General features: G+C 40.8%; 1 protein-coding gene across 1 annotated transcript in view; it reads left to right on the forward strand.

Moving 5' to 3' along the window:
• The first annotated feature begins 7,074 nt into the window (after positions 1-7,074).
• Positions 7,075-19,909, forward strand: part of gcgrb (glucagon receptor b) — a 43,209-nt gene continuing 30,374 nt past the window's right edge. Inside the window, exon 1 of the mRNA XM_028416293.1 lies at positions 7,075-7,379. The gene's annotated coding sequence lies outside the window, so the exon portion shown is untranslated. The remainder of the gene's footprint in view (positions 7,380-19,909) is intronic.

Raw genomic sequence — 19,909 nt, forward strand, 5'->3', positions numbered from 1 at the left:
AGGTAATGAATTTTTTCTCCCTTATCTCAGTTTTAATCTGAACATATATTATTTCACATCTGCTGCTGATAATCCCAGCGCCTGATAAAAGTGGTACATGTAATAAAAAATATAATTTTCTGTGTGTGTAATCAGTGATCCATAGGTTTGTACAGTTTTATTGAAACTATAGTTTGGAGATAGCAGCATTCAGGTCCATATGCAATATTCCCCATTGTGGGACAAATAAAGGGTTTTTTAATCTTAATCTTAATCTTACCAGGAAAAAAACAACAATATAGGCTGATTTAAACCAATGTTTTGCACTAGCACCATCCTGTGTTCTTTTTACTAGAAAAAAAGGTTAACACATCACAGTTCTTCTCCTTGTTGATCCTTCATCAGTTTTTATGGAGCTTCACCCAGAGTGACCCATGTTTTGAGAGTCATTGACAATCAGCATTTTCTTCCATTTACGTATGAAGACGTCTTTTATGTAATAGTTTTACAGAACAGTACGGCTCTCCACAGATCCTTCCTGCACTGCAGTAAACATGCGTCCTGTGTAGAATGTAAATGTTCCTGATCAGAGGAGTGAATGTTTGTTTCCATCCTCTGCGACGTTTTTTGCTGTAGTGTCAAAACCTGACGTGAGCAAAATTAATATCAACACATATGTGACAACAAAATAATAAACTGCAGACAGAGGGGCTGACGGATGCCACCCACAGCTTGTTGGGACACTTTTTTCTTTCTTTCTTTTTTCTGCAATGATGAGCAAGTAGGTGGACCAGGAAGAAAACAAATAACACAACTGGAAAATGTGAGTGGCATATAATTGAGCCGTTCACACACATCCAGACCAGCACACTTACCTTACCTCTCCCTTCATGGCCTAATAAGACTGATGTCAACATGGGCGTTATAAATTGTGAGCCCAACAGCAGGAAAACTCTCTCTCTCTCTCTCTGACACGCACATTACATTTCTGCTCCGAGCAAAATGTGAATGGTCATAACTCACCATGGGGCAAACAGGGGACAGATGCAGAGTGCAGCAGCGTTAGTGTTGTGTGTTCGTTATTGTGGATTAGAATGGCCTGATCAGAGATAAATATCAGGTTTTGTGCTTTGTGACCTGTGTGATAATCCCTCTTGACCAACACTCTGCGCTGCTGTCACCAAAGCAAACACAACTGTCAAGGGTTTCAAGACAATTTGTCTCTGTTTGTTGTAATTACCTGTCTTCTCGTGTGTGATGCCTTTAACTCAGATTGTGTGTGTGTGTGTAAAGGAGCTGGTGCTGAACGAGTGTGGGTGTGTGAGTAGGAGGGATTAGAGGGGATTGAGAGAAGAGACAAAAAAAAGCAAATTTATGTCTGTGGGTGTGTTGTTTATGTGCACACATGTCTGGAGTTGTTTAAAAGGAAGTTGAGGCCTGATCTATACATGTAATCCGACTGCAATCAGGTTTAAATGTAACTAAAGTGAAGGGTGTCTGTAAAACGCCCATCAACTTTCAATCAAAGCTTTGCTTTCTCTGCACATTTCAGAGTTCTGGACTGCGTCTTTGTTGTCGTCAGTGTGACAGTGATGTGAGCTACGTTTGGGGAGACGTCGACTTTGCAGATTATTGGAAAGTCTCACAGGGCTTTAAAGCAACAAAGCATGTTGCTCTGTTGCTCCAGCTGGAAAAGAGAAGCGTGCATCATTTGCATATATGATGAGTCTTATTCTTGTTTCAGACCCTCCTGGTTTGCATTCGGAGCGAACGGATTTGATTGGAACTGCATTCAACTACAAGGCAACAGCCTGAAACACTGGCTCGAACACAGCCTTTCATTTGGTGTTATGAGGAGGAGGAGAACAAGTTCTCTCATGTACAATTCCTTTAAAGCTTTAATCAATGATAATGATTTATTTATTCACAAAAAAGCATCTTACTGTCCTGGCCCGCCGAACTCACAACACATTCAGTTCAAAGTGTGTCTCCTCACTGATGAAACTCCTCATGTACTGATTGCACCATGCAGCTATGGGCTGCTGCATCCATGGATTAATCTGTATTGTAGTTCTTTAGGTATGGTAGAAAAAAAATTCTTTACAGCTGTGATAATGAATTTTATTGGCTTATTGTCAAAATTGCCCCTGACCCTAATAAAATACCATTAGGCCACTAAAATCCCTGCAAAGACAATTAGCCCTTGTCCCCCAGGCTTCCAGGCTGTGCTAATAAGGATAAGGATAGAAATATAGACATAGGAGGGCTGTCAACCTGGGCTATAATGTGCAGTGTTAGGGTGACTTCAGTTCAGAGTATTCAACATCTTTCTCCTCAAATTTGACATTTGGACGTGAGGACGTGTTGATTTACTTTGTCTTGTTCTTGTTATACTTGGGGTCTCTAATGAGACCTTGGCCACCTACATGATGGCAAAGGTCTCATTAGTCACAGCCCATCACTGCCTCTGTTGGCTTATCATCTCCCTTTACTGTCTAACCATATACAAAGCATCCATGACCTCACCCATAGTTTTCTAAAGAAACATTTTGAGTCTTGGACGCTCAGACTGTCACCATGTGGGCCATGAGCCCTAAACTCCTAGTACAGGCAAAGTTGAGGAGTGTGAGGGAGCTAAGGTAGGAGGGCAATGGTAGAAGCAGAAGGCTCACACTATGAGTCGGCACCTGCCCGTCAAACAAAGCAGCCATTCCCCTAATTATGAAACTTTAAGTCTTCAGGCTCAATATAAATTAAATTATAATTCCAAAAAAAGGAAATGATCAAGAGAGATTAAACATTTCAAACACATTATCATCCAGAACAGATCGCCCGCTACCTGTCTAATATATTCCACTGCTTGATGATACTCACTGTTATTTACTTCAGGCTTCAGTTGAGTGGTATATGTCATCAATGTAAAGCTGTACTTACATTAACAAAGGTTTCAATCAGAGTAACACTGTGAGATGTGGCAGCTTTCACAGAGATCTTTTCAGCTGCTTTTCTGCTGAACAATGGCTTAACTGACAAACAGTATTTAGCTGATCAGCCACCAAGAGAACATACTGTACAGTAATTCAGAAAACAGATATTTCCTTTGGGAGGAGCAGAGTACCAGAGAAGTAGAGCAAGCATTGATCTTACATCCATCAGAAGGGCAGAAACACAACCGAACCACAATGCTGCTGTGTATCAACTAGATTTATAACAGAGAAACTCCCACTCTCTGCAGAAGTAGTTTATAACTCAAACCTAAAAGTCATGTGCCCAAAACTGTGCCAGTCACAGAACCCTCACCAGCCTCGTAGTTTGAAGCAATATTGCTGTTCTTCTGCGGCTCTGTCCCTGTTTGCCACCATCTTTCATGGCCACATACGTCACTGACCAGGTCTGATTGTTCTGGAACCTGCTAACATGAGACCAGAGGTTGTTTATGAGTCATCGTTGAAGCTTAGGTGTGAGGCTGAGTTACACATTCCCATTTGTAACAAGCCTGTCCGTCAATTTCTTGGTCGCCATGGTGACACCTGTGTCATGAAAGGGTGCATCAGCATCAGTTGTTTCAAAAGTTTGGTGGTATTTTCAACAATACATAGTTCCATGTGTAACTCCAGAACACCCATGTGCCTGCACATTTCATAACATTTAAAATAATATATGACCTTCTTGTTGGTCAATCTACACATGTTAGTCATGTCATTGTCCTGAAGGACACCCTGGAGTTAGAAAGCAGTGAAAGCATTTCCAGAGAATTCTATTTCCACTAACACTGATGCATACATTAATGCATCACCACATTACCACACACACACATGTTCACAGAAAATGAGAGACTTAATGGTGTGACTGGTTGGAAGAAAATTAAAAATATAATTGAATGAACAGAGCAGATGGTTGCAAAGACTTATGATTATAAAAGACATACAGTTACCATCTGCACACTATCACAGCTATGTTTATAAACTGCCTACTAATCATTCATTTCCAGCAGAATCAATGAGAAAGAATTCATGAATATACATTATTGTAATTGCTATTCATTTGAACTACATTACAGGACATGTAGCGAACGTTTGATACATCAGCTGGTTAAGATGACGAATCTGATCCAACACACACTTGTAAAATGGAAAGATGGAGTCAGCATATCACATATGCATTAAAACATTGACAGAGTGATGTAGAAGATGTCTTACACCCAGTGGTTAACCATTTGGAAATATTTGCACATTAATAGATTCTGGCGTTTGAAAGGTGGAGGAGGCATGACTGTAATTATATGTAATTCTGCCCATGTACGCAATTGAAGTTTTTCTAGTGAAAAAAAATGAACAGGAGATACAAATTATTACTCCAGGCTGTACCTGGCTGTATATTAGATGTACCATCGGACATGTCTGGTGACGATCTTAAAATATTTAGACTGTGTGAGTGAGTGAGGGAGTGAATGAATTTTGTGTTGAACACAAACACTCTCAGCTGTCTGTGAAACATTAATTTGAATGTTAATCACCTGGCTTTCCACTCTCTGTGAACTTTAATCCAATTTCACAGATTGAATCAAAGTGTTTGCATCACAGTGTCTGGGTTCATTATATGCCCACGATGTACACGCTCATGTATGGTATGGCTTACGAACCATCTTGTAACAGATCAGATCTCTTTTAAGCACAGATAAGGCCGCAACAGCTCGCGGTCGGAGGCCACACACAGATATTGAAATGCATTTTTCATCAAGACTACCTGCAGTATGAAAAAAAGGCGGACTGAGAGACAGAGAGAGAGAGAGAGAGAGAGGCAGGGCAGAAAACCAATAACGCCTCAAAATGAGACCATTCAGCGTCCAACCTGGGAACAGATTTCACCTGAGAGCGCTGAGGCAGACCTCAGATTAATGGATTCTCATTTACATCTCCAGGTGCAAATGAAAATAAGATTCGGGGATATATCTGACAGAATCCCAAAGCTTTTCTGGATTTTCATTCAGAGGCTGTGGCACCTTGTCAGCTCAGGCTCCAGCTGTAAATGCACAAAAACTTTTAGATATGCAAAACGTGTAATATCATTGTGCACTGAATTGTTAAAGCTTGAAAAATGCAATAGACAATGTGGAGTTTGCATAATTAATGCATGCAATCCTCATTTACTTTCATTAACGAAGAAGAAACAATTGAAACACTGTTAAATATTAAAAGAACAGAAAACGACATGGCAAAGATTAAAGAGAAAAGAATGAATGTGCATCCAACCAATGCTGAGAAACACAACAGATTATACTTTATAAAGTATGTTCTGCTATTTGTTCCTGGTTCGGTTCTGGCTGGGGCCTTTCTGTGTGGAGTTTGCACGTTCTCCCTGTGCCTGCGTGGGTTTTCTCCGGGTGCTCCGTCTTCCTCCCACATTCTAAAGACGTGCTTGTTAGGTTAATTGGTGACTCTAAATTGCCCGTAGGTGTGAGTATGAATGGTTGTTCGTCTGTGTATGCTGCCCTGTGATGGATTAGTGACCTGTCCAGGGTCACCCTGGGATAGGCTCCAGCCCCCAGTGACCCTGTTCTGCAGGATAAACCAGCTTCAGATGATGAATGGATGGATGGATGGATGGATGGATGTTCTGCTACTTGTTGTGTACATTGTCTGCATTAAAATGTAGACTAACAATGCACAAATGCATCATTTTAAATGTATGCATGCTGAACTTATCCCTAATTTGCATTTTTTTTGGCTGATGTTACAAAGGCATGAGTCTGATAGGTCAGATAATAGATACTGAACAGATGTGTCCAACATCACTTCCCTCACAAGTCTCACTGATTTTATCAGCGAGCTGGTTTCCTTGCACAGCCCCTCTGTTTGCCTTCATGCCTCTGTGGTCTCATTAAGCTTACAAGCATATTTATCTCATTTGATACCGCACAACACTGCAGGAGAGGATTGTGTATTGATGTGTCTTTTCCTGTTTGTGCAAAACTAGAGCGCAGGCATACCTGATTAACATCATGCACATTAGCACTTCACACAGTGGATCAATGAAACAGATGTCCTAAGTACTGCAACAATACCGTGAGTGATGATATTTCAGTCGTCCGGGTCTCCTGAGCTGTGGCTTTAAAGTCTTGTTTTCTAGTTTGCTGACAGAACATTGATCACTGTGGTGTTCCCAGGTGACAGTTTGTTTTTCAAATGTAAATGCAAATTTACATTAAAAATACACATTCATATGAGCATAGCATTCAAATATTAATGCAAATGTTTTCATTAAAATACTGTGTTTTACTCTCTCCCGCAGACTATACCTATAAAAGAAAAACCTTTTAATGGAATTCCCTGAAATTATCCCTGTACAGGCCCAACATTTATTGATCCTCACTTCCTATCAAATTCCTTCACACTGTGAGGAGGCCAACGCTGCCTGCCCATGAGTCAGAGAGGAAAAACATTCAATCACACCGAGTGAGGAGCACCGGTGGGAACAGACTCATGTAAAGCCAACAGCGTTTAGGAAGAGCTGCAGCGGAGGTACAGTGAATGGCTTTTCACAATAAAGGACATGGATGGTGCACATGATTAGCATAGCATAGACCCTCAGGTGCAACACTACAGGCATGCTGCTGGATTCTATATGTGCATCAATAAAACAGCTGGAGCTCCTAATTAAAACACGTTTGCTTTGCATGTGTCCGAGTCATGTGGACTTTAAAAAGGGCAGCTGGGCTGGTTGGAGTTCCCTGAACATGATTCTTTGTGGTGTAATAGAATACAGTCTTCTATAAATATTCAGTATAATAATATATAATATATCAGTATTGTTGTAGAGCATGATTAAGAATAAAGGATATGATCGTCTAGTGGGCAGGACATTGCAATGTATAGCTACTGTATTTATTAATGCAACCCCCCCCCCCCCCCCCCCCACACACACACACACACACACCACTGTTCTTCACCTGTCGTCAACTTGCCGTTAGTTATATTTTGACAGTTCACAGCGGAAGTCCGCCTCTATTCTGTATCGGTTTCTGTAGAAATCCGGAGCGCACCGCACCAACAGCGCAGCACTGAGCCCTCTCTCAGTCCTGAGCGCTCACTCCGCTCTGCCGCAGGACCGAGCTTTTATTTATTCATTTTTAGAAATTTACAGAGAAACAAACGAAAACTACAAAAACAAGTGAGCCAGGACAGAAGCACTGACTGGACAAGAGTCACAGGTTCACTTTTCTCTCTCTCTTTCCTTCCTTTCTTCAGTCCTTTCTTTCATCTGTTTTATCTCATTCTGGACGCGGTTATGCGTCCTGGCTCTGCGCTCGGGACTGGACCTGTTGTGATGGGCCGGGTCGGAAGATGAGCCGCGGGCAGTGTGGGGGTGCCAGGGGCGCAAGAGGAGGTCTGGACGCATAGGTAGGAGGAGATGATGTTTGCCTCTCTATCGCTCTGCTCTGGGCAGATATAACTTTTGTAATAATGCGGGGTGTTAATTCTTCAGCTGGCTCCAGTTAACAGCATCATTCCTGTGCAGAGTGCACTTTCAACTTTTTTTGGCGTGTTGATGTTGCCGTCAGAGACTTGATGGCTGCGTGTCTCCATTCATAAAATCGAGTGCAGTTACTTTTTGCTGTGAAGTACTATAGAACTTACAGTATGTTTGATTGTTGTTGAAATACTTTAATGTCAGTGGAACGTGAATGCTGCTGGGTGCTGGGACGTGACTGGGCAAGCAGGCTTTAATCTGAGTTAAAATGTTCCGCCCTCATAACTGAATCATCTCACTATCTCCATCATCTGAAGCAAACCAATTTCGCAGCTGACCTTTAGGACATTAATTATCTGCTTTCTGACATGACGGCTGCTGTCTGTTGATGTCCAGGTTGTAATTTATTGTTCTGGTTTTGTGTAAGATGAAGAACCAGTGAATGTTGCAGCGTTATGTTTAAAAGTATTAGCACTTAAATTTGAATCTGAAGCTATATGAAGTTAGGCTTTTAGACCATTTATCCATCCATCCATCATCTGAACCTGCTTTATCCTGCAGTGCAGGGTCACAGGGGGCTGGAGCTATCTATGGGTGAGAGGCAGGGTACACAATGGACAGGTCTAAGCTAAATTCTGTGATGCCAAAGTCTCACACTGTGTCTGTTTTGCTGTCAATGAACTGATAACAGGTGGAGTTATAAGGCTGGGCATGACTGCATGTGTGTTATTTGGCTTTGCTGCACTGTGTCTGCTGGATGATTTGTTTTCATGTGAAGCTGGAACAAATATTCTGCCATCTCTCCAAACATGATTTACTAACCGTTAAATGCCGCCTTGTTGTCTTGTGATCACCAAATTAAGATGTGCCAATAAAAAAAATAGCAGACCTCAGGTCATATGTGCCAGTGAGTTTACTGCTTTCATTCGATAATTGCAAAGATGAGTTATTGTAGGCTAATCGAATGCAGCTGCAAACAGTGTGTGCAGTGTAACATGCCTTCAGGGGCTCAGAGTCCCCCTGCAGTCATCAACAATTACAGATAAATCACTGAAAGGGCTAATAGTGTTCATGTGATGGTTTGAAAACAATTACTAATGTAATGACTTTACAGCCTGATTATTATTCTGCAGACACAAAGCAACACTAATTGATCATGCATCAGACATTTAATTTTCTGCAATGTATCTTTATGAACGTTTTTTTGGGTTTAAAGTGCAAAAAAAAGAAAGAAAACAATCTGGACACCCATCATCTGGGTGACTGGAGCCTGTCACTAAGGAAGAATTTCACAAATCCTGACACTGTATCTTCATCTGGTATGAAGTGTTTGGGCTTGCACTCAATTTCTTAAAAATGGAGTCTTTTTCCTTTCCTTTGTGTCCTTTTGCTCCCGTCTGTGTTTTCTTTTCTTTGCAGTAATAACCTAAGTTGTCCTGCCTGAGGGCTGCGTGGTTCCCCTCAGACAGCAGACCGCTCTTTTGTAATGGTATGATGGCTAAAGATTTGATTTGCCCGGTCAGGATGGAGCAGCCTACATGCAGGGAACATTTACAAAGGACAGCTATTGATTCTCAGACATTCGTCTACAAACACAAATGCAGGTGAAGTAAGATAATGACTTTTTTCCATTAACTTCTTCCACCTGACAATCACTGCTGTCAAAAGCTCAAGGCCTCACCAGCTAACTTTTTAAAATCAAACAGACAGACAGAGGACTACTATGGAGTAATGTCTGAGCAGAGGAAGACTGTGGAGGCCACCATGCAGGGCCATTTGTACCCAGGTTAAAGCTGTCTTTAGTTCTAGCATTCTGACATTAGGTTTTTAGGACTAGACTTATTGCAGTTCTGATGCACAAATTCTACAGCAAGTGCAACTAAAAAGTGCAACTGTTACTTGACTGCTCCTTGTTGCTATGTGCCTGTCCTATCAGTGTCATCGTCCATTCCCTGCATGTCCTAACTCTTCTTACCTTGACAATATCTTCAGTCTGCAGGGCAGGGAGAGTGTGTGGCAGACACTTCTCACCTGTAAAAAGATGTGGACATGGATTGTAAAAAAAATTTGAACATACTTCTGTATTTTTTTTTAAACCTAGTGTTGGAGGTTCTCATAGACGGCCTAAACTGCTGCTTAACTGAAATACATGCAAAGAGGAGGAGCGTGAGTGAAGCTCATGATGTGAGTCAGTGTCATAAGTTTATATATATATATATATATATATATATATATATATCACGCTGGATCTGGATTGATTGCTTTAAGAGTCAGCTCCCAGAGGCCGCAGGTGGAACTGCAATTTTTAGTTTCATGGTCATTTGTGGTCATTGGTGTAAAGATATGCATTTATTGTACCTCATAAAATGTGTGGTGAAAGTTGAGTTGTACTGATATTGACACCAATATCAGGAAAATGTAGCAAATTTAAAGGTAGGGTAGGAGATTTTGAAAACCTTTTATCGTGAATGTACAGGACACAAATAAATGCAGCTCATTTTAAACTCCAGAAGTTCCAGAGGTCTTTTTCATCAGCCTGGTTTTCTGGTTGAAGTTTGTAATACTGTGAATGATTGTGTGGTTAGTTACATCAATTAGTTCATTGACAAAGAGCAAACACTCACAGTCAATGTATTAAAACAACTTTTAGACAGGAAATATTTACAACAGGGCTGAAAGGTTTAATTAAAACTTAAATTGCCTCACAGACAAAAACTGCAGAAATCAATCACAGAGAAATAAATAGTGTTATTTGTATCTGGATGAGCTCCAGTTGCAGATTTCAGTAGATCCTGTAAAGGAACTGCTGTTGGCTGCTGGTGTTTATTCATGTTTATCCCATGTAAACACACACAGACACATTTATCACTTTCAGATAAAGGCTTGTGATAGCACCATAATGGAAGTTCAGCATCTGGTTCTGTAAGAGAATTCACACTACAGCCTTTGACCAGTATGGTGCATGGAAATAAATGCAACAGAGAGAGAGAGAGAAGGGAGGATTTCAGTACATGTAAAAATATAGGTCATATTAAATACTGAGTTTGAGTTTCTTTCATGAATTTGGACAGTTAACAGGCTCAGGTAGAGAAGCAGGTTTGTGTATAAATGCCAGCCTTGCATATTTCATGTATGTTTTCTTTGGTAGACTCCTACATTTGATCTCTCCATCATTTATTCATCAGGGTGGGTTGAAGAGTGAGTGATTATGCAAGGAGCCTCGCATTATTGTGCCTCTCCAGCATGTACTTTAAATGTCCACTTATACATTGGCTGATACTTAAACAGTCCCTTCTTGATATTCTAATAACATCACAGGTGTGTGTGTGTGTGTGTGTGTGTGGGCGGGGGGGGGGGGTCACCTTAAGTTTCCTGCCAGCTGACAGCGTTCAGGCTGCACTCGGTGGAAAATTTCAGGAGTGAGATGGCAGCCCATATTTTTTTATTAAGAACCATTATTATCATTTTAGGGTTTTTTATTTTGTTGTTGTTGTTGTCAACAGATGTATGACTGCGTGTCAGGGTGTGTTTATATTTTTGATTTTATGTGTGCTGAAAGAAGGATGGTTCTATAAACACAGTTGTTTATTTAATCAACACTGACCCAGGCTGGTTTATGACGCACTCGATCTCAATCTCTCTCACACACATGGACACACACAGACATGCACTCTGCATACATATAGCAATAGATATACACACAGACACACACACACACACACACACACACACACACACACATTTTTGGAGCACATTAAGAGCAGATTGCCCTGCCCGGTTACACAGAGATGTTTAATGTCAGCGTAAATCACAAATAATTAATCTCCCTAGTCTGATGCTGATGTCATCAATGTGGGACACCCCTGTGGCTAATTAATGAAATGTCTTTAGTGCAGTGCGAGGCTGTGCATTATGCATTACAGATGTTATAAGTTGCTGAACCTTCACTGTGTTTCACATATTGTAGGTAAAGGTGAGTTCTGTCCTCCTGCTCCTATGTATATAAAAACAGATTAGTGTTGTCTTTAATAGTCAGCAACATGCTTTTCCTTGAGGGATCTGATAAAAGGATTATTACTGTGGTTCCACACATCTTCAGAGAATTCTGACCCCGTCTCTGTAGTGATTCTGGACGTGTTTCTGCTGTTTGTTGAGAAGCTTCCTGTTTCCTGTCTGGAAAAAATGTGTTTACATAAACAATACATTCAAAAACATGGGTCCCCTGCTGTGCAGTGTGCACAGTATATGACATGATTCAGTTCCTCATCTTTTAGCCCATTGCCTTCAGTGACAATGCCTCTTATCTGTTTTGCTGTGTTGATGATTTTTCTGGGATGCAACCTTTGGGCAACAGCCTTCGACCAATAGCAATGTATAGGACTAGAGTAGACAGGTGGAGCTGAGAGTCCACATCAGACCTGATAAATCCTGCTTTGCAGATGCACTCATACAAATCCACATGATTGTACATCAGTGGTGTTTCTGCTAACCTCCTTTCATTAACCCCTCTGACATAGAGATTGTGCTATAGTGCTGTTTAAAGGGAACACATGCACTCATCAGGAAAAGCCAGCAGTGCATGATCTGAGGTGTGTCTTGCTCAGCACATTCTGCTGTTACCTGTTCATCCACCTGGCAATTTGGAAGTGTGTCTCTTACTTAACATTATACCTGTCCATATAATGTACAGCAGTCAAGCTATGCACGTTCTAAATGCTGGAGAGGAAACACCTGAATGTTCCAGTCAGGCTGGGACCATAGAACAGCACATTCGGTTGATAATACATCCACCTGATAAGATTCGTTTATGCTAACAGAATATATGGATGTATTTCCAGACATACAACATTATGATGTACATAATTTACATCAACAGAACATGTCATTGTACTGCCCTGTGGTGGATTTTCACTTGGAGGTCCATGGTTCGAGCCCTGAGCTGTTTGTTTGTCACCTGGAGTTAAGTTTCGTTTTACATACACTGAAGGACGAGATGTGCGTGAGTAGAATAACACAAGATGAGCATTATTATAGAGCAAAGTAAATGGTGTTACTATCTCCTGCCTGTTATCTGGATTCAGACACTCTCATTAAACAAAGGCCAACCAGATTGTTAGCACCTTGTAATTTAAGCTGTGATTGCAGCAATTAGCTTTCTCATATGTACTTTTCCTCTGTGCGCCCCCCACCTGTGACCATGCATGTGCCTTACCCTGGCACTGTGGATCTGCTCATTGATGACTAACAGGACAAATCTATCAAGTGTTTGACTGAGAGTGAAATTGAAAGACATGAATCACATTCATTAGCTGCCTGCGTCATCGCTCTCTGTCTAAATGTGAGAGTGTCCAGCCTGTAGGTATGTTCTGTTTCACGCTGCCTGTCCAACAGTGGTGGTACTAATCCCTCTTTTTTTTTACACATAAAGGAGTGGGCTAAACACACTCCTTTTGTTGGTCTGCTGTAGCCTTCCTCCCTCTTTATTTTTTATTTCATTATCTCCTCACACTCTACATTAACCATCTCTCTATCCTCCACTACTCTCCTCCTGCAAGGCTCCCTCTCAAATTACCCCCAACTCTAATCTTCTTATATTTTCTCACTCTCTTTCTTGGAGCGTAAAATTGAACCTCTCCCGCCTCTGCCCGTCCCGCTCAGTTCAATGAATGTGTGTGTGAGTGTGTTACCTGGTGTGTGTGGGTGTGATGTGCTCATCCATTCTCCCCAAGTCCTTGCCCTTAACTTTCATTTGACCCTGCTAGTGATGTCTGATGAGAATCATTAAAAATAATAAAAAAGTAAGAGACGAGAGGAGGGAGGAAAAGAACGCTGTTAGTCAAACTAAAACATGAGCTGTAGCTTCATTTTAACTGCCAAAAAAACGTTCCTGGGATGTGAATTTTAGATCTCAGTGATGAGGTAATGTAATTGTTTCACAAAAGCAGGAAACACATGAGAGCAGGAAGTGTAGAAATGAGAAACAGGTGAGTGATTATCAAATAAAACCGGCTGAAAAAAAACAAAAGAAATCAACATCCAGATGCTGCAGAGCGGTGTGTGACAGCTCGGCTTTGTCTTTAACAGAACATGAATGCTGATTTTTACTGTGAGGAGCAGGCCCACGTAATGTGTATGCTGGGTTGGATTTACACTAACAACAAAGACAAAACACCAACAAATCATTCATCGCAGAATGTCCACAATGTGCAGAATGCAAGCAGAAGTGTTTCCAGGGAAACCGAAAAAGTGAACCTGCTGGCTAAATAATAACATAAAAAACATAAATTCCACCTCGTTTCCAACAGCTTCAAAGTCACAAATCAACAAGTGTGTCCCTTCTGGGTCTGACTCCTTCCCCTAGAAGCACCTGTGCTGTTACACTGATGAAGGAGACTTCATATGTTGAAGTGTGCTGAGCCCTCTCACCCCCGCAGTTCTCCCCTCCGTCCATGTTTCTGCAACATCAGTCAAACATGGCATAAAAGCATGTGATTAAATGTGTTAGCAGAGTGGCTATAATGTTTGTGAAGTCTCCATACAGATGTCCTTTGTGTCCTGCGCTGACTGTGTGTGAAGTTAAAGACAGCTTTTCCTAGTTTTCCTTAGTTCTGCCTATGTAGGTTATTACTAACTGCAGCAAATGGACCAGACACACTGGGAGCAAAGATGTATGAGTGAAGCTGGCGAGCAATCCACTGCCACTGATCCATTATACATGAAGAGCTAATATATATAACAGGCTCTACTCTGCGTAGCCCGAGGGAAAGTCAGAGGAAGAGAGAGCAAGACAGGACGTGGTAGATGAGTCTGACATTTTGACACAATCATCACAGATCTGCAGCCCAAACTGATAATCTCTCTTCTCCACTGACTCATTAATGAATGTGTATAAATGTGCAGTAAACACTGGATGATGAATTAACACCACTTTTTCATCAATGATTTTTAACTAATCTCTGAGATATGCACACATGCCTGCAGCTGAAGGAACGAGCGGGGAGGATCTGTCCAGGCTTGTCAGCAGTGGGATTCCACAGTGATGTCCGTCTGAGCTTTACTCAATGGCTTTTTGTCTGGCCCCTGTGTTCACCCGTACATTCTTCTTGTGTGTGTGTGTGTGTGCCGTTATGTGGAAGACAGCAGCGCTTGTGGAGACAGTATTTATTATTAGACAGTGAACATTTACCCTCTAGGATATCACTTACTCCCCCCATGTCTTTCACCGACTGCTAATGTTTTAGTCATGCTGCACGTCTGTCGTCATGGCTCCTGTTGTTGGGACGACCGTTATCCCAGCTCTCTGCAGGACACATGGGACAGCTGAAGTTTATCTTTCCTGTCCACTGCGACATGAGTTAACTGAATGGTGATACCGACAAGTGGGTGGTGGATTTATGATTAATTAAAAAGTTCCTTTTAATCAATTTTCAGTGCACTCAGCATGTTTTTAGTACAGCAGCGATTCAGAGGATGTTGACTAAACCCTTTAAGCCAACTTTTTAATTGGAGGAGTTCGGCCAAGTGGCCAACATTATTAAGGATTGCAAATGCTCTCTTTTTTTGTAAGAAAAACCACTGCTGAAATATTTCAATCAAGTTGAATTTGGTGTGGAAGTGCAGATTAAAACTAATGACTTCAGTGATCTCCTGATTTTGAATCTCCCACTATGCGGTTTTTAGTTAAATGCCGTGACACATGCTGGATGGACTGCCGTGAAATTTGGTATTGACATTCTTATCTCTCTCTAAGGCTGCATTTCCACTACAGGAACATCTGGGTGTACTCACTGTGTTTCCACCACAGGCAGGATCTAAATGAAGTTACAGGTAAAATATAATAGATTTTTCGCTCTGCAGACACTTGGGGCAGCGTGACTTGGCTTTTTTTGCAGTAATACAACACATGGTTATGTTTATGGTAGTGGATCATATGGATTTGCTGCTGGACGTTACATTAATGGAAAATAAATGATTGTATCGCCCAATAATATTCAATCATGGGACTGATACAGTAGCAAAAGTCAGAGCAAAGACTAAGGGGGTATGCTAGTGTTGGTGGAGCTACATGCAACAAGTCCCCCTGACACCACAAGCTGTTTCTTTTTCGCTAAAAACTTTCTGTCTGTTCTTTACCATTGTGTCTAGTTGCTGCTGGGTCACAATAATGCACTTAATTCAAACTGTCTATAGTCTATTTTTTGCTGTTTTTACACCAATATTGACGCCTCTCTGTTACTTTATTGACATTCAGGTTGTCACATTGCCTTTTAATTGGACTGAGTCGGAGCTGGTAGTTGTTTGAAGGACACAGAAAGTGATGCACCAGACAGAATCATGATGCAAATTAAGCTTAAGCACAAAAACATTTCATCCAGAAATCTGGATTCAGAGAAGCTCACGTTGAACAGCCAGCCTCGTGTGAATCTGAATGGACTGTGTGTGACTGCTGTGACATCATATAAGACCCACATGTCACTTTTCCTCAACTCTGATATTTTTCCTCTCACATTAAAAAAAAGAAGAAGAAAATCATCATGTGTCAACAAATGTTTTCCACCAAGCTGCAGATCTTTGGTGAAATAATTGCTGGAAGCTGTTTGTATAGGGAGTGAGACTGACAGGATTGTGAGTACCTGATCACATCAATCACACCATCAGGAATAATTCCACAAAATTTTCTGTGATTGAAGACGGAGGGCGGAGTGATTGCACACAGCCTGTTTGTGATTCATCCAGCAGACGGTGACAGTGAGAGGCGACAGGCAGGGTGAGCAGTCAGGTTTGTGACACGATGAAATTTATGAATGATTTCACAGTAACAGACACCGAGGCGTCGACCTGACTGAACAGAGATATTTCTGTAGGATTATCACACTGATGTCTCTGTTCTAGCTTCACTGTCGATTTGATTTCAGCTGCTTTTACACATTTAAATCAACATAATGCAACAGAAGTGATTCAGTTACGATGGAGTAGGACTAAAGGAATAATATTATAGTTGATGTAAGTGCAAGGTTTTCTCAGTGAAGAAGAATGAAGAAGGAAGGAAACACAGAATACTGAATTAGTGCATGTAAAGTGTTCTGATCAGATCGGATGTTCTGTGATGATAGTAAAGAAAGAGCAGTGAAGCTTGTTGCAGACGGGTGACGTTGTGTCCAGGTGTCAGTATATGACAGTGTGTCTGATGATCTCGAGTATTACTAATCTGTAGCCAAACAAGAAGAAGTGCAAACTGGGAAAAAGAGACACTAGCAGTTAGAGGAAGTGGATTATATTTGGTATTGTAAGTGGAGATTGAAAAAAGAAATAATGTGAGTGCAATTCTGTGGGACAAGGATAATTACAAACATTTAAAAACATGCACCCCATGTGTGCAGAACCTCATCTTACAATTATGTTCACGACACTCAAAATCTGTTTTTGTCTTTAAAATGTCTTAACTACAAGCAAGCTTTGTCATCCAAGAGGCTTCAAGAAGCTGATTGACTTTTTGTTTCTGCTGTGACAAACAATGCAGACTTGATGATGGCAGAAAACCTTGGAACTGGAACTGTGTGTGTTTTGTTGTTGAAAGAAGAAGGAAAGTGTGTACATTTTTCTTTCTATACTTTCAAAAAGAAACCTGCACACAAACACATAATAACTCCTGTCACTATGTAAAAGTCCACTAAAAAGATCAAAATCTCATCAAGTCTTTGAACTCATCCTGAACAAGAACCACAGCCGCAGCTTTGAGGTGACTTCTGGTTAACAGGAAGTATCTACTTTTAAATTCACCTTCCAGTGAATCTGGCTGTATAAGACAAACAGATGAAAGGACACTTTCTTTGAATCTATTTAAATGCAGTGGATGAAGTTCAGCTCAGTGCTGGTGGTGAAATTACACCTAAATACATCTTGTTGATGTGTCTGTAAGCATCCTCTGAGTATGAAGAACGTCAATTTAATGTCCTAGATTTGTAAGAATTGAACAGTTGAGGCTCTCATCCTCTATGTTGTTATGTGCTCAGGGCTTTCATGACGAAGGTCACAGGTCCTGGTCTATTGTAAGCATTCCAGGACAGCAACACACACACAGTAGCAAGTGTATTGATTCTTGAATAACAAGTCCTCTAATTACAAGCCCTAGACCACACTTGAGGTCTGTTGTGTGTGTGTCACAGATTACAGCTGAATGAACAGGAACACAGCTTATGACCATTGATCATCAGTGTGCAGAGAAGAGCTGAAGATCTTTGGTCCTGTCGGGTTCGGGCTTAATTATTATCATTTTACACAAGCTCAGGCTTGTGCAGTAAATGAGCAGTTATATGATGAGTTTTGATTAGTTGTTAAGAGGACTTGTTTTAATTCTTTGTGTTAACATCCAAGTGGCCTATAGTCTATTTTAGTCATGAATAAATTACATTAAAACATGTATAAATGACTCATTCTTGACAAATAAAAAGGCAAAACAGCTGTGTGCACATGTGAATAATGTCGGGTTGTAAACAGGTTTGGGCTTTTAAAAAGCTGTCAATCAAAATGTACTTGTCGGGCTCGGGCCTAACTTTTAAGGCCGGAACACAGCTCTAGTGCAGAGTGCGGCTTGCATCATGTGGACCTTAGGCAGAGTAGATTAGGAGGCTGATTAGGATCTCTTGGACCTTCCTGCATATTTAATGTGATGGAACAGCAGTGTCTCCACACATCCACCTACATTGCTGCTGCATCCACCACGAGCAGTAATAAGATGTCTTGATATTATTTGTCCTCAGAATTAAATTCAGATGAAGAAGCACCAAAGCGGGGGCGAGCCTCCCTACAGCACATGGCGTTGTGCACTGAAAATAAACCTCCGTCTAGTTCCAAAATAAAGTTTGAAAACTCATCGTCTCAGCACAGCAAGCCCTTCGAAAGCTCAGCACAGCTTGTGTCTTCGGCAACTCACCACCATTAGTATAGTGTATAAATACAAATTCCACAAATCACTCATTTTAGGCAAAATAAGTGTTTGGTATGTGTGAGAAAGAGCTGAAGAGAGCTAGTGGCATCCCATATATCCCTTATATTTTCACTTTTCACATGTCTTTGATGTTCTTGTCGTTTAGGCCTGGTGTCTCATTCATTCCTAATGTAAACCAGGCATTACATTACAGTGACATTACAGTGAAGATGGTAACAACAGGTTCCTCACAGCTGGAAGCTCTTTCTGCAAGGAGAGACTTTATTTTAACACTATGGAAGAATGTGATGTGAGTGTGAGCCTTACTCACTCAGTCATGAGTGGCTTTGACTCATAAAGTTATATTTCTGCATCAGGTTTTATGGCGGAGCTTCTCTTTTTTTATTGCTGCTTTAATTCATAGTAAAATAGGAACATTTGAGAGGCTGTTTCATTGGATGTAAAATTATGCAGCAAAGTGCCGGATGAGGCGTTTTTTTTAATCAATAAAAACTTTATGAATACATATTAAGGTACTTTTAGAGGTGACACACAGTCAAAAACAACAGTGTTGATTAAATCTTTCAGGTGAAACCAGGAAAACATAAAGAAGAGAAGCTGATATTTCCAGGTTATTGCAATGACCACTGTGGTTATATCTCCTTCTATCTCCCACTATTGGTCATTTTTATGTAGTGTTCTTGTCTTCTGGGTCGGTGTCTGATGAAAGAGAGCGATGGAATAAACAGTATCTTTTAGATTCTGTTCTCCCCTCTTAGTCTATGAGTTCTTTCATTGCATGACATTATCTGATGTGTGTGTGTGTGTGTGTGTGTGTGCATTGCTGCTCTCATCTCTGCTGCAATTGATTTTTCGTCATATTTTCTTGCTTCTTAATCCTGCGACATAAAAGAGCCTGAGGCTTATTGAATGGATGGTCGAGGCGTCCTGTTGCTATCTTAATGAAGCCACTCATCTGAGCTCTTCTGCTCACACTCTGACACTGATGCTGCAGTGCTTTGACTGACAGCAGTGTTAATTTTGGCAGCAATTTCGGATTTAGTTTTTATTTTAGTCTTGTGACTAAAATGTCATTTGATTTTAGTCACGTTTTAGTCATCAACATTTTTAAAGTTTTAGTCTAGTTTTAGTCGACTAAATATCAAATAATTTTAGTCGACTAAATCTGCCGTGGATTTAGTCGACTAAAATTCTATGATATATATTTTTCATGAAATATTTAAGGTTTGATTGTGCAATAAAAACAGGCACAGCTTTAACTTGTGTTATTTGAAACAAACATCTCTTTATTTAATTGCTATTACCTTTTCACAAAAGCAGCAGTGAACAGTGAGCTGCTCTCCCAGAATACACTGTTCAGTCATGACCTTCTTCATGAATACTCCATAACTACAGCAAAACACTTCAGTGACAACTTAGAAACAGGTCGCATGCTGTAAAACCATCAGCAGCGGGGTCTTCATTTATAGATTTTGTCACGTGTATCTTTGAACGGAAGTTAAGATGACTCGT

Source organism: Parambassis ranga, chromosome 1 (genome assembly GCF_900634625.1).
Source record: "Parambassis ranga chromosome 1, fParRan2.1, whole genome shotgun sequence".
Lineage (NCBI taxonomy): Eukaryota > Metazoa > Chordata > Actinopteri > Ambassidae > Parambassis > Parambassis ranga.